Genomic DNA, 14,190 nt, shown 5'->3' with positions numbered 1-14,190 from the left:
CCAAGTCATCCCTAATGCATGAAGCTCCATTGTGCTGGGTAAGTATGGGAGGTAGCATGGTGGGGGGGTGGCATCACAGATCTTTGCCCCGGGGCGGGTTGAGGGGCTGGTCCATTACTGCCCATCCATACTTGTGTTTCAATCAAGCCTTCCTGTGGTCTTCCTGGGAGCATCTGTCTAGTCATGCTGGAAGCCAAGTTGCTGGGCTAGATGGACCTGTGGACTAATACTCAAGAATTCTTCCATGTGTTCTGCTGTTTACTAGTTCTTGCTTTGTTATTTATTTGCAGCTTAATCCTAACTAACTTCATGTGTTGTAATGCAGTGGCACCATAATGGCCCCTGCTATATCCAGCATAGGAAAAGAAGCAACCGGAGGTCTCCCCAAGGTCCCTTTTCCAGAAGCTGCTATGGGAATGTTAGGGCCTGTGCCAACAAAATTGCAGGCAGTGGTCTGAGCCACCTCATGTTGGGATGTCAAGCTTGGGAGGGGGGGATAGGATATTGCAGTAGCCACTACTGCCATTCCCACATCCATCCTAGGCCTAATCTCCCCCTTCCCAGCCCTCTCCTACCTTGTTATATGCATTTCCCCACCCCTCCACTGGTCCACATGAACCTTACCTGCTCTGGCTCATACTTCTGGCAGCTGCAGACCAGTGCAGGCCTTCCCCCCAGTACAAAAATTGTCTGCACAGTTTGCTATGTGCTTTATGGCATACAGGTTGAGACTCATTTTTCACTTGGATTCTGTTCCAAGCACTGGATGGCAAAAAAATGCACTATAGCAAATCCATTTAAAAAACAAAGTTTCTTTGCTCCAGTGATTTAAAAACAGCCTTGCTGAGCTTAGCAATGCAAGATAAGAGTCATTAAGAAGACAATCAATCAATCAGTCCTCCTCCAAGAGTTTACAAAGAGCTGAGAGCTTACACTCAGCCCTTCCCTTCACCAATGCAAAGTGCTCAGGGGGAAGGGAAGGGTCCGCTGGAGAAAGAAGGACTGATGGATTGTCAGCCAGCTGCTCTCTCTCTCTCTCTCTCTCTCTCATTAAGGAGGCTGTTTTTAAAGGACTGTTCAGTTTTTTAAACTGATTTTAAAAGGATGCATTTTTCCCCTTCTCCAGGGATCAGCACATTCCTTCTCATTTGCAAGGGCCATTAATGTGGAGTCAAATCCGTGTATAAAAAATCTGTGTATAAATAGGCTGGACCTGTATTTGCGACAGCACATATGACTGGTCAACTGGTGCTAGTGTGGATAGGGTTGTACCGTTAGTTTCATTTAGAAGATCTGCTATCCCATTTTCTAATCTATTAGAAAATGAAAGTTCAGTGATACAATAACAGATGCTTTCAATGAAAGGTCAATGATACAATAACAGAAGATCTAGAAAATGGTGAACAAAACAGTAAGCAGCAGTAGCACAATAAAACCATATGGTATCCACAGCAGTCGTGGATCATGGCCATCTCTCTACTAGGAATCTTCTTGGAATGATGCTGTGACATATTGCCCTATGCTCACCTTTGGAGCCCTTTTCAAATCTTCAGTCAGGTAGTGGATATGCATTGCAGGCCCCCAGAATCATGCTGTGCTCAACCTGCCCCCACCACTGACATGATCCCAAAGTTCTTCCCCCTAGTTTGCTTAGTTCTGTTCCATGTTCCTGAATGTATTCTGTGTTGGAGATGGTAGCACATCAGTAGTTGGGGCTGGGCTAGTACAGGGATGGATCCACTGTTTGTGTTTGGGAGGGGCCATGAGCACTACCTTAACTGCAGAGCCAAAGTCAACCAGGCGGGTAGAGCCAGGTTCCCTGTTGAACTTGGCCTCTGGCTGAACTTTGCTGGGCGGGTAGACTTGGGCTTCCATCTGGGCTTGGAGCCCAGATTTACCTGCTGGGTAGACCTGGGTTCCCGTTCTGACTCTGCCCTCTGGAACCATCTCTTTCAGTTGGGTAGACCTGGGCTCCCAGTTGAACTTTGACCTCTGAAGCCAAGGTTTGCTGGTCTGGGCTTGGAACCCAGATCTATCTGTCCAGTAGACCAGGGCTCTGAGCTTTCTCTTCCAGGCAGGTAGATCCGGGCTCCTGGTTGTGTTTGGGCTGCACCCCAGTCTGGTAGGTGCCGTTCCCTGCTGGTGTAACAGTTGGGGGGGGGGCATGCACTCATGGCCCTCTTTGGATTGCCCCTGGGCTAGTATGGGGTAGTCCTGGGATACTTCATGGTTCCTTCTATGCATGGACTGAAGTTCTGAATAGGGCTCTAACCGAACGGTTAAATAAAGTCAAATTATCCCAGGACAACCAATTGTACAAATTGTATTAGTATCTGGATAAATGCATTTGGAACAAATGTAATCACACGTGGAAGTTTAACACCAGGGCTGCAGTGCAGAGTGCACCTGCATTGGGCTCTTGTGGCTTGCCTTGGCAGGTCAAGTCGGAAACAGATCTGGAGATTCGTAATTAAAACAAAACACAAGACCAAACCAGCAAATGTTTGCCTAGTTCTGTTCTCCAACTGACTGCTCTTTACAATTCAGCAAGTGGGCCAACCTTTCCATTTGCAGGTGTGTGGATGTGTCATTTACTGTACTGCTCGAGCCAGAAATATTAATCAAGTTTGGTCAGTTGGCAATGGCATTTTTTAAAGAAACCAAATACTGTACAGAACTCCTGATTTTTAACAGTGCTATAGTGGCTTCTTTAAAATGTGTTATGTCTAGCAGGAATGAGAGCCAGATTATTAACAAGATGGCTTACCTTGCCAGACCCCAAAAATAAAAAAATCAGTACCACCCATGCCTTCCATCCCTGCTCTCCGTTTTGATTCTTGAAGTGTTTGGAATTGATAGTTGATTATTTATGAGTGTATTATAACCAAATGGCAGCACTCAACTGATGGCCATTATGTTCACCGGAGACACTGAGGTCCCCAAACTGTCTGTTTCTCCATTTTTTAAAAAATACAGTTGAATGACAAGCTGCTGATAAAAATAAATACTTTTTGACAGCGGAAGAAATATGACTCGAGGGTGTCAGTGGAGGAATGAATATCGCACAGGACTTGCATCAGAGCTGTGAAAAGTGGAATGCCATTTCCAACTGCACAGCTCCAAAAAAAAGAGCTTCTGTAATCAGGGCATGCAGCCTGTAACCTCTGCTTTTTCTGTGCATCCAGGGGGGTGTGAGGCAAATGTCACAGATGTGGGGGAAGGAGGGAAACATCAAACATATAGGCCATATTTGACTTCATAAAGCATTTACAAATATCTGATTTTGGATTCGATTATACAATTTTTCCCCCCAATAAATGCCTATTTTGGATACAAAATCTTACATAGTAATTATAATTTCTGCTACAGTGGTGCATTTATCTATCTTTCTGTCTTATAATCATTTTCCACTCCCCCCCCCTTGATCAAACGATCTTTTGCATACATGGAGTGGGGGAGGATCACTGTGTTCGTAGCTAAGATTATTACACAGACTAACATTTGCATTGGCTTCCTCACCTGTATAAAATAGCCAGAGAATTGATGAGCCAAACTCATCACATTTCTTAATGTTGAATTTGGCATTGTTTGGTGGAGAATTTTATGGCACAGTGAGTTCCACTGAGTACTGTGATTCTTACATGCTGGTAAATATTGTTTATCTGCTGGCTGATCTTTTGTTTTAGGGATGGACCATAGCTCAGGCTTAGAACATTTGCTTTGCATGCAGAGGGCACCAATTACATTCTTGGTAACTCCACATAGGCCTGAGAAACAGCCCTGTCTAAAACCTTAAAGAGCCACTGCCAGTGGATGATATTGAGCTAAATGGACCACTGGTCAGACTCAGTATAAGGCAACTTCTTATGTTCCATTTTTAGACAGATTGCTGGTTAGTAACCCATAATATAGTTATCTAATGGAAGTCAGTGGCTAGAAAATGCCTGGGAATCTCTCAGTGCTTGAATGAGATGCCCATCCAATCATGGGGAAGGTGACTCTTTCTTCTAGCTAGGGGGCAGGGCAGATGTGGGTGAGTGAAGAAACAGCAGTTTGTGGTTTGGAAGAGGCAAGGTTGACTGCCCATCAGATGGGCTAGGACAGTAGCATCAGGTAGTGGATTAGCTGAGGCTCTGGTGCCATGGCATATCTCCATGACCTCCATCATCTCTACCAGTCCTGCTTCTCCTCTTATCCTTACTGGATTTGAAAAAGAAAAGAAGTGGAACTGAGGACAATGGTGGGCTAGAGCAGTCACAGCTACGGCTGTCACAGAGCTACAGAGTCACAGAGCTACAGCCCCTTAGGAGCTCTTCTTAGATTCCCAGGCCTCCATGTCAGTATGAACAAGCTGTGTGTGCTCTAATGTTGAACTTCCCTTCTCACAGTTTCCAGTCTGTGGCTCCCTTCAAATGGTTGGTTGGCAACCTTCAGTCTCGAAAGACTATGGTATTAGCCTACAGCACCCGGTATTCCCAGGAGGTCTCCCATCCAAGTACTAACCAGGCCTGACCCTGCTTAGCTTCCGAGACCAGACAAGATCGGGCATGTGCAGGGTAACAGTTGCTGCCTTCAAATGTTTCAGGGTTATATGGCTCCTGTTGAGAATAGCTAGGCTAGTGCCTCTTTCCTCTCCTCTACAATACCTCTTCTGTACTGCTCCCTCTTTTTCAAATGCAATGAGGTCAGGAGGAGAAGCAGAGCATGGATGCCTACCAGGCACACATGCACAAAGAGAAGCGGAGCATGGGTGCCTAATAAACATCCTTTCTCAAATATTGCATTGAACACTTCTGCTATTTCACTGCGTACAGAAACCTAGGTTGTGCAAGAGCTTTGCCCTCATATGCTTCCCATATGGAAAATTAGTGCTACGAATTATGATGTGTTATTTACATTTAATTGTACTTCATATGTGCATAAGACTGATGTCATTGACTCACTGGAACAATTTCAGCACATTGCAAGAAAATTAGTGCTTTGTACAAGAAAGTGTTTTTACAAACTTTGTGGCCCAGTATGTATGTAATGCTTCATTTACTGCTACTAGAGAGATCACAGGAATTTTCTTCTTGGTGTTCTCTCTCAGGATTCAGCTTAAAGATATGAGGAGAAAGGGTAACCTTCAGTCTGTAATGAATGCTTTAAAAGTAACCCACTGGAAAACAAAACAGAAATATACTCAGCTAATTGGATTGATTGAGTTGTACCTGATCTCAAATACTGGAATATACTGAATATTCCAGAGAATTTCTCCCAACTCCAGATCAAAAGGAATTTAACATCTTCCATTTTTTTGCCTATAATATTTAATTGATCTTGCTTTGAAGAGAGAAAAGATCACATTACAAGTATGCCAAGGCTTGAAAGATGCTTTGGTTATCCCTCAGCACATTTACCAAACCAACATCTCAGACCTTCTAAATATGATCAATAATTTGTTGTGTTCTTCTGTGACATATGGCTGGCAAAGAACAGAGCAACAAGCTTTGAAGTGCATCCATGTTTTGAGAGACAATCTTCACAGGTGCTGAAGCTGTATGGGTCTCAGATGCTCTTAAAGATCTAAGACAACAGAATCTCTCTCTAAACCATTAAAGTTTGAAGAGCAAGATAACAGATGTTTATTCCTTTCATTTAATATTTCAGGCAGCTGTGTAACTTCGCCATGTTGCTTTTTCCATTTCTTTTTTTCCCCTCCGTCTAACATTTAAAAGCTAAACTGGATTTAAGGTCAAAGCTAATGACAGACTGAACTGGTTCTGACAGCTGTTTAAATGTTTGTGACATCTGCCTCATATGCTGGGACCTGAGTCTTTCTTCTTCCTCAACTGACATCCAGAGAAGGTTCCTTTTTGTCACTTATCCAGGCAGCTCACCTCTGTGAAGATTCACAGAGTCATGGAAGTTTGTGCATTGTTGTGAAGTTGTTTTAATAGATATGTTTTCCAAGTGATTGCTGAGGCACCCCCTCCCCCCCCACACACACACAACCTGAGTTAGAAATCAATTGAGGGGAAAAAAATATATGTTATCTCAGCAACATATGTTCTCAAACCTGTGCATGTGAACACAGCACACATGTGGAACCACTTGTGGTGGGACTATGAGTGAGTAGGAAGGAGAGATGCTCAAACCTGCTCCTATATCTGGTTATTTTCTTTGGCAAATGCCCCCCTCCACTTGCACCCTTCCTGTGAAAACACTTTTCAAACATAAGAGCATTGGCAAGATAGCAATAGTAGGTGATGAAAGAGTTAAGCACCCCTACTGATTCTTCCCTAAAATGGTCATCACACCACTTTAAGCATTATGAACAAAACTCAGGGTTGGACACCTGTGTTTCTTTCACAGTTTGCTGGCTCAGCTGGCACTCTTTTCATCCAACTGGCCCCATGTGTTGAAGATAATAATAATAATAATAATAATAATAATAATAATAATAATAATAATAATAATAATAATAATAATAATAATAGTAAACAACTTTATTTCTATCCTGCCCTTCTCCCTAAAGGGACCCAGGGCAGCTTACAACATATTAAAAACCAAATTAAAACATAATTTAACAACAGATAAAAACATATTAAAAACACATTTACAGAAACCATAAAAACAGTAGTCAGATAAAAGTCAGAATAAAAAAGAGCATAAAACAGCAGTTCATGGAGGAATCAGGCCTGTAAAAAAGCAACTAAAGATGTATAAAAGGCCATGAAGTCAGAAGGCTTGTTTAAACAGCAAGGTCTTCAGGCCTCGCCGAAAAGTCTCAAGAGAGGGAGCCATTCTCAAGTCAAGGGGAAGGGAGTTCCATAATGTTGGTGCCACTACTGAGAAGGCCCTGTTTCTTGCCGCTGCCCCACGTACCTCCTTAGGCAGCGGCACTTGTAAAAAGGCCTTCTCTGATGACCTGAGTGAATGAGCCGGATTGTACGGGAGTAGGCGATCTCTAAGATACCCTGGGCCAGAGCAGTATAGGGCTTTAAAGGTCAAAACAAAGATGTGCAAATTCAAGGCAAGTGCACACACACACACACACACACACACACACACACACACACACACACCCGCATCTCCTTGTTTCTGAAACAGGATTTCATAATGGAGGGAATCTATTTCAGGATATAAAAGTGAATGAACAATAATAGGAATGAGGAAAATGGGAGTCATTGCCTCATGGTATGTACGAGGGTCGCCCAGAAAGTAATGCACCACATTTTTTTTCTCAGCCTACAGTAATGGTACGAATGCGAAACTTTAGATATACATTATTTGAATTTTCAGGAGTGCGCACACAAATTTTTGGTTTCTTCAGACAGATAGTGTAGCTGCAGCAGTGTTTCGAAATGGCGTCTGTAAGTGATGTACGTTACAAGCAGCGTGTCATCATTGAATTTCTCACTGCGGAGAAAGAAACTGTTGGGAACATTCACAAACGTCTGTGTACAGTTTATGGAGAATCTGCAGTCGACAGAAGTACGGTTAGTCACTGGGCACAGAGGGTGAGGCCATTAGAAGGCGGTTCAGCAGAGCTCCAAGATTTGCAGCATTCGGGGCGGCCATCCACGGCTGTCATACCTGACAAGACGCAGCTTGCTGATGTGCTCATTCCCGAGGACCAACGCATAACGACTAGGCAGTTGGTGCTGAAGCTGTCAATCAGCAAAGAAAGTGTGGATGCAATCATCCGTGCTCTTGATTACTCAAAAGTGTGTGCACGATGGGTTCCACGCTGTCTTACGGTGAACCACAAATCTCTCAGAAAAAAACATTTCTTCTGAGTTACTGAAACGTTTTGAAGATGAGGGGGAAGCGTTCTTGTCCAGGATTGTGACAGGTGACGAAACCTGGGTTCACCATTTTGAGCCCGATACAAAATGACAGTCGATGGAATGGCGTCATCCTCAATCTCCACAGAAGAAAAAATTCAAAGCAACTGCTTCCACCGGTAAGGTCATGATCACTGTGTTTTGGGACTGTGAGGGCGTCATACTCATTGATGTGATGCCAAGAGGCAGCACCATTAATTCTGAAGCTTATGTGAAGACATGAACCAAACTCAAGAAGCGCTTCCAGCGACTTCGGCACCATAACAACCCTGGTGAATGTTTGATTCAACATGATAATGCTCGGCCTCACACAAGTTTGAGGACTTCGGAACACATCACTAAACAGGGTTGGACTGTGTTACCCCATCCACCCTACAGCCCTGACCTAGCTCCCTCAGACTTCCACTTGTTTGGGCCATTAAAGGATGTCATTCACGGAAGACATTTTGAGGATGACGAAGAGGTGATTTGCACAGTGCAGAAATAGCTTCGTGACCAGAACAAGGAGTGGTACTGACAGGGCATACAAGCCCTTGTGTGTCGCTGGAGGAAGGCCATAGAACTGGACGGAGATTACGTGGAAAAATAGGGAGTGTAGAAGAAACATCATTCTTTCTTCTGTGTAAGTTTCATTGTGTTCAATAAATACTTGTTGAAGAAAAAAAATGTGGTGCATTACTTTCTGGGCGACCCTCGTATTTTGACTATAGCAGAGGCATAACTAGAGTAGAGCCTGAGGGCCACCTGGGCACTATGCACAGGGAGGCACATTCCCCTCAGGGTCTGCCCCACTTACGGAGAAGGTGCTGGCAGCTTTGCGTCCCCTGTTCCTTCTCCTTCAAAGGGGAGCATCCACAGAAGAAGGAATGGGAGCATGAAGTGATTGCCCCCTCTTCCGGGCAGAAGAAGTGGTGCAAGGCAGTCATTTCTGGGTTCTCTGGGCAGGAGGTCTGGTCTAGAGGGTAGAGCCTCCATTTGCCTGAAGATTAACATCCACAAGGTCGCCAGTTCGAGGCCACCGGCACTGTGCGACCTTGAAGCAGCTGGCAAGCTGCAGCTGAGCTGTTCCATCTGCTCGGAGCGTGGGAGGATGGAGGCCAGAATGTTAAACCAGATCGGAGTGTAACACCTTGAATATGTAGTGGTTCTTGAAAGAAAGAACCTTCTTTCAATTTGTAAAAATCCCTGCGTGGATTTAATAAGCCTGCCTATGTAAACCGCCTTGAATAAAGTCTTGAATAAAGACCAAGAAAGGCGGTATATAAATACTGTATATATTATTATTATATTATATTCTCCCTGGAGAAGGCACTGGCAGTTTCACACACCCCTTTCCTCTTCCTGTGGAGGCTTCCCCTTGAAAGGGGTGCCCCTTCAAAGGGGAGCCTCAACAGGATAAAGAAAAGGGGCATGAAGCCATCAGTGCCCTCTCCTCCAGGGAGAACCTGGAAGTGATATCTCAATGTCACATGACATCTTGAGTCACTGCCCTGGACACCAGGGTAGTGAGCTACATCTATGAACTTGAGTTTAGTCACTGTGTGGTACATTTGCTCTCTTAAGTAAACCTGAAAAACAGAATCCATGTGCATCCAGCTCTCTTTTCATAGAAGGACCATCAACAGAAGGAAAGTCAAGGGTAAAGGATTTCCCTGTGCAGAGTCATGTGTGCAGTAGCAAACAGTGACCCACATGATTGTCACATATTGAGTTACTGAAGATGAGGTTAGCTTTGCCTAGAAAATTACGTGGGGAAGCCAATGTACAGATAAATATGTTAATAGCATGATGCTTTGTTCCCCCCCCCTGTGAGTTGCCTTTAGATGGATTGACATAAAGCAAACAAGTATCATCTGTAAACACAGCTAGTACATATATTAATGAGAAATAAGCAACATAAATTGTCTTGATCTGTGGCCAGCATCAGCTAGTGTCACAAGTTATATAAACAAGCATGAGCACGGAAAAGAACAAACTACATTTAAATTATAGAAGGCTCAGTGTAGATGAAAGTCAGAACAAAGCATAAGGGAGATCAAGACAATTGTGACAAATGCTCACATTTCTGTTGTGCTGCCTGCCCAGCCCTTGCAGAATTCCAATTTCAAGTTTAATATTCCAACATTCATAAATGGAAGAAGTGGTGTTTGTGTAATGGGGGAAAGACAAACTGATTTCCCTCTTCCTTCTGCAGCCTCCTTTGGTCCCAAAAAATATGTCCCTGAGACCCCAGTCCTATCCTCCCTCCTCCCCTGGCCGGTGCAAATATAGCTAAGGCAAAACTGCTATACTTTTACAGCAAACTATAAATCCCATAAGCCTTTTCTCCTGACTTCCTTTCATAAGCCTTTTCTCCTGACTTCCTGTTTGTTTGTTTTTTCTTATACAAAGGGCACTCATTATCCGCAAATGTATTCATTGTTGTACTTTTTTTCTTCCCATGACTGTGACAAGAAATTTGTTCATCAATAGTCCAAGTTTTCTGCTTCCAGGGTCTTATTCCTGGAATCTGTCCAATTCTCCATTCTTTAGTGAACACTGACTGTTCACCACTGTTCACTTACTTTTGCCACTGTTCACTTACCTGCAATCATAATCCTGTGATTGTTTTTGAACATGTCCTCGTCAAAGCCCCCAAAGCACATCTGTTGACTCAACTATCAGGGAACAGGAGGAAAGTAGGATTAGAATTGTGCTTTCTTAGAAATCATAACTCTTTTTTATATACTTCTTATTTTTATTAAAAGAATTTTTTTAAGAAATCACATGACTCTTGAGAATAGAAACCAATCTACAAGAAACAGAAGATTTTTCCATGTATGGGTAGTGGGTTAGGCTTAATTCTGAATATGGAGCAGGTGTTTGTGAATGGGTAAACAAACCATGGAATGACTTTGCTTGATGTGCATCTCCCTCATGGCTGATCAATGTGTTAGCTGTGGGCCACTCTGTACCAGACAATTGTCTTGAATGAACAGCAGAAAAACTGTAGGCTGTTTGTCTCACTAGTGTGAGTTTCTCCAGACTCAGAAGTGGGGTAATTTAATTTCCCTAACTTCGGTTTGGGCAATAATTTACCACCTGAACCCACCCCACACAATTACCAATGGGTGCACCCATGCTGCATGCATTGCCTGACTTCTGCTCAGCCTTTTTGGTTGACCTTTTTAATTGCAGGAGTGGTAGTTTGTCAGTGAAACCTACTTAAGAAAATGTAACAAGAAGGCAAGGTGAGGGACCAAGGATGTGTTTGCTCACATTGTGCACACCTTGCTAGTAACGATGTGGGGGTGGGCCCTTGGGTGGTAAAGTATTGTATAAACTATCCTGTGATGTTTAACAAGGATTTGTTAAAGCATGGCGGAGTGTCAAAGTGCACCAGTATGATAAATAGGATTGCACGGAATATTTTTTTAACTTTTCTATTTGTTTCAACAGCAGCACATTTGAAAACTGAATGACCACACACACACTCCCCACTTTGTGGACCATTGATTTTATTTTATTCCAATGGGCCTTTTCTGGTCCACACATAACAATGGACTTCTAATTTTTGGACACTGGCAATGATGTTTTGCATTATTGAACTGTGCCAGTCATCGTATGCTACGTTTTTCAAGGTCAGAAAAGTGTCGGGAGCTGCATGGCACTCCTCACTAGAAGGATGCAAATAGGAAATAATTGATAAAATACATTGCACTACATTTGTGTTGACAATTGCAAGATTTCAGTTCACCCCGCACAGCTAGAAGGCCTGAACTTGGTTTGATTTAGTGTCGTCTAAAACTGCATCATGCCAGCTTTCCAGTTCTGTTCTCGGTACATGTCAATAAGATAGCAGTTTTCATTTCCCTCTTGTCATGTCAAATTGTACGTGTCACTTTGGTGATTGAAGCCTATTGGGAAAATTATTTCTTGTAGGCTTGTACGTATATACTTATATAGGAGGTAATGCATGTAAATAAGGCTGTGTTTCCATCGACAATAGCACTCCGAGCGAAGACACGCCGGGGAAGTGGAATTAAATACTTTGTGACATTGCTAAGTGTCAGAAAGGAAGAAGATAAATTACACCATGTTGAACCTCAGAGAATAAACAGTAGTTTCAATATCAGCAACAGTTTCTGTGTGGAAAAAAACCAACTCGAATGTATATAGCGTCATTTAATATATTTTAACATAATTACATGCACATGGAAATAATAATTGCAGTGCAGTAATAGAGCAGTCGGCTTCTGACATGTAAATGATCTTTTTTACATGCCTTGTTGTCCTTGAAAGCTTGATCAACAATATGATGGAGAGAATGTTATTTCCCTGTAAAGACATTGACATTCAGGAGAGTGTCAAACCCTGGACAGTCAAAATTGCTCCTGGAGTGAATAAGGCATTCCAGGCATCTGTGGTCTGTTTTGACACAACACGGATAGTTTCAGTACTCCTTTCTTCTCTTGATAAGAAGTGGTAAATCCCACTGAGAACTTTTTCTTGTTCCCATATATCCTGCTGTCAGTGACATTTCAGTATCATGCTAACAGGGTCTGTGGTTTTGAAAGCTTGAGGATTTATGATGACTTTTCCTTTTTCCTTGTCTGACAGAAAGTTTGAACTTGCAGCTCCGCCGTGCAAATAGATGTCTGGAAACTGTGGACCCACTGCCCTGAAATCTGTTTTAAAATAAGTCCATCAGCCTGCATTTCCATATTATTCATTGTGACAGCAGTTTGCAGCGTCCACAGGGGGTTTACCGATCTTATCAAGTCCCCACAACAATCCTATGCAATCGATCTGCCTGAATGGGTCTTATGATCAAAAACCAAGACTTCTCAGATTCATACCCAATACTCTCTCGACTTCCTCACCTTTCACTCACAGTTTGACATCTTCCAGATATGGTTTGAAAGGTGAATTGCTTTGCTAAAATGAAGGCTCCATAGCAGGGGGAAGCCTGTGCCATGAGCAACTATCTTCCATATTTCCCACAATGAGTTTAATCCCTCTTTGTCAGCCAGCTGGACAGGTCAAGAATTCTGACAACACTCAGCCTAATGCTGAACAATTGCTAGCACACAATTGCTGAAGGCAAGGAAGGCCTTCCTCTAAGCTTTTAGTACGATGCTAATCCTTCCTCCTCAGAAAGTTGGACAGGTCAGGAATTCTGACAGTGTGTCTCTGAATACGATCCTTAAAAGGATAACTGGATTACAGAAATTCACACATTATGTCTTATGTTCCATTGCATGCTACATTGTATGAGCCATTCACATATTACACTGTATCTTCCTAGAAGTGTATGTACACAGGTACAGGTTTTTTGTGTGAATGACTGTACTTTAGTTCCTCCTTATCTGCAAGCTCAGCATCCGCGGATGCTGAGCCCACTCCTCAGAGGGCCTCCTGGACGTGAGTGGAAGCCACTTTTAGTTCACACTGGTGACTTCCAGTCAACCTGTTCAGGATGTTGCCTCAGAACACCTCCCGGACACAACTAGAAGTCACCAGTGCAAACTGGAACTGGCTTCCATTCATGTTCAGGAGGTCTTCTGAGGAGGCTGGGAGGACAGTGCAACCTCCGGTGGGACCAGTGCAACCTCCAGGCAAATTATTGTAGCCCTATGACCCTGCTGCACCCCCACCCCAAATTTCAGCATTCCTGGATGTTGGTATTCACAAGGTGCAGTGGACCCAATCCCCTGTGGATACCGAGGACCCACTGTACAGAATGAAGGGCGCAATCCTAACCCCTTATGCCAGTGCTTTCCAGCATTGATGTAAGGGCAATGCAGCTCTGAGGTAATGGAGCAAACATTCCCTTACTTTGAGGAGGATTCCGTGAGTGACACCCAACTGCAGGATGCAGCACACGTCCCATTGGTACCGCTATGCCAGCGCTGGAAAGCACTGACATAAGGGGTTAGGATTGAGCCTGAAGAGAGGGACAGAACCCCTCAAATATAAGGTACAGATTGTTGATACTGCTGCATTGACTATATTGGGTTGGTTCAGATTATACTTGCCTAACTGCCCTTGCTGTCCCTGTTGTTAAGCGTATTGTGAGTGCACACATCCTGCTTTCCTTCCCTCATGCAGGCAAACAGTGGCCTAATGCATCCAAACCAACGCTCCACAAACAAACATACACAATTTCAATACTGATTTTCAAACTAGTTTGGACAGTGTGGTGGCAGACCCCATCACCAAGCTCCATACTCCATTGGCACTATGCAGAAGAACCAATAAAATACGGACACTCCTGGCAGTGATGAGCCACTTTACTCTTCAATCAGTTTACTCTGTTTGGTTGTGTGCATTGTGTGTGCTGCAGCCCACAGATTTCATTAAATGCTAGCGTTCGAGCCCC

At 43.5% G+C, this 14,190-nt stretch overlaps 1 pseudogene; it reads right to left on the bottom strand.

The window, feature by feature from the left end:
- Positions 1 to 4,454: 4,454 nt before the first annotated feature.
- LOC136656524 (5S ribosomal RNA) lies at positions 4,455 to 4,571 on the bottom strand (annotated as a pseudogene).
- Between the last annotated feature and the right edge of the window lie 9,619 nt (positions 4,572 to 14,190).

Source organism: Tiliqua scincoides, chromosome 6 (genome assembly GCF_035046505.1).
Source record: "Tiliqua scincoides isolate rTilSci1 chromosome 6, rTilSci1.hap2, whole genome shotgun sequence".
Lineage (NCBI taxonomy): Eukaryota > Metazoa > Chordata > Lepidosauria > Squamata > Scincidae > Tiliqua > Tiliqua scincoides.
Note: the sequence above shows the minus strand (reverse complement) of the source record. Positions and strands in the feature narration are given on the sequence as shown.